Here is a 1,541-nt window from a genome sequence, read left to right on the forward strand (position 1 = left end):
GGAGACGGGTCACGCCAGACAGAGTTGAAGCCATCAAAGGGACATCAGAGCCCCAAACTGTCAAGGACATGCAAAAGTTCCTAGGATTAGTGAACTATGTCCGCCAGTGGGTCTTTGATTTTTCCACAATAACTGCCCCTCTGTTGAAAGCAGTTAAAGAAGCCAAAGACAGACGCAACAAAATAGACTGGACACCTGAAATGACAGCATCCTTTAAACAACTCAAAGATGAAATAACAAACGCACCAGTGTTAGGCACACCTGACTACACAAAAGAATTCTACCTGTTTACCCACTGCAATGGCCAGGTCATGACTGCCGTCCTCACTCAGAAATACCCAATGGGCCACAAGCCCCTTGCTTACTTCAGCGGAATGCTAGATTCAGTCATGAAAGGTCATTACCCCTGCGAGCAAGCTCTTGCTGCGGCAGCCTTTGCAGTGGATAAAAGCACACCCATTGTCATGGGATCCCCGTTGACACTGTACACTGAGCACGCTGTCTTTGCCATAATTCAGAAAGCTAAAACAACATTGACAACACAAAGAGTGTCAGGTTATGAAGTCATACTGTCATTACCCACCCTGAAGGTTGTTAAATGTCACACAGTCAACCCAGCCACATTCTTTGCCCATCCCATTGCCGCATCCGATGATGACACCCATGACTGTGCCACATATTGTCCCGATGAATCAGGAGCAGCAAAAGAGGACCCCCTGCCAGACAGCACTGTATATTTTGTAGATGGGTCCTCCACAATAGACCAAGAAACAGGGATCAGATACACAGGAGCCGCAGTGGTTAGGGCTCAGCAGCATGAGTCCTCTGACTCCCTAGACATTGTACAACAAATTACATTACCATCGCACTACTCCGCCCAAGCCGCTGAACTAGTGGCACTAATTGCCGCTTTAAACAACGGGGCTGGTGACCGCATCACTGTATACTCAGACTCTGCATATGTCACAACAACAACACACTCGAGCATCTTGCGCTGGAAAAGGCGCGGATTCCTCAAATCAGATGGAACACCGGTATGTCACAAACTATTGTTGGAAGAACTAATAGAAGCCCTGACACTTCCAACAGAGGTAGCCGTTGTCAAATGTGCTGCCCACACGAATGGACAAGACTTTGTGTCCAGAGGCAACGCTCTGGCAGACTGGGCAGCCAAAGCTGCAGCCAGACCCCCCCTACCTTTCACTGAGCATGACCCGCACAACACCCCAATTTTACTGGCCCAAGCTATAACACCAACAGAACTGACAAAGACAAATGAAGACAGTATACCCTTAACACCACACACAGAGAACAACAACGACACAAACACCACCCCTATTTGTCCAAATGCTTCCTGCCCACTCGATGACACACAACAATACGATTTCATTGCCCAATTGCATCTCAGAGAGATACAAGAAAGTGCACCACCACAAGAGAAAGAGCTATGGAAAAAGAGGGGAGTACAGCAGGACCCTGCTGATTTTATTTACAGGCAGACCATGTCCGGAAAACCTGTCATGCCACAAGCCTTACTGCAG

At 48.0% G+C, this 1,541-nt stretch overlaps 1 pseudogene; it reads left to right on the forward strand.

Moving 5' to 3' along the window:
- Positions 1-311: 311 nt before the first annotated feature.
- Positions 312-1,251, forward strand: LOC144762268 (uncharacterized; annotated as a pseudogene).
- Positions 1,252-1,541: the final 290 nt, after the last annotated feature.

Source organism: Lissotriton helveticus, chromosome 6, assembly GCF_964261635.1.
Source record: "Lissotriton helveticus chromosome 6, aLisHel1.1, whole genome shotgun sequence".
Taxonomy (NCBI): Eukaryota; Metazoa; Chordata; class Amphibia; order Caudata; family Salamandridae; genus Lissotriton; species Lissotriton helveticus.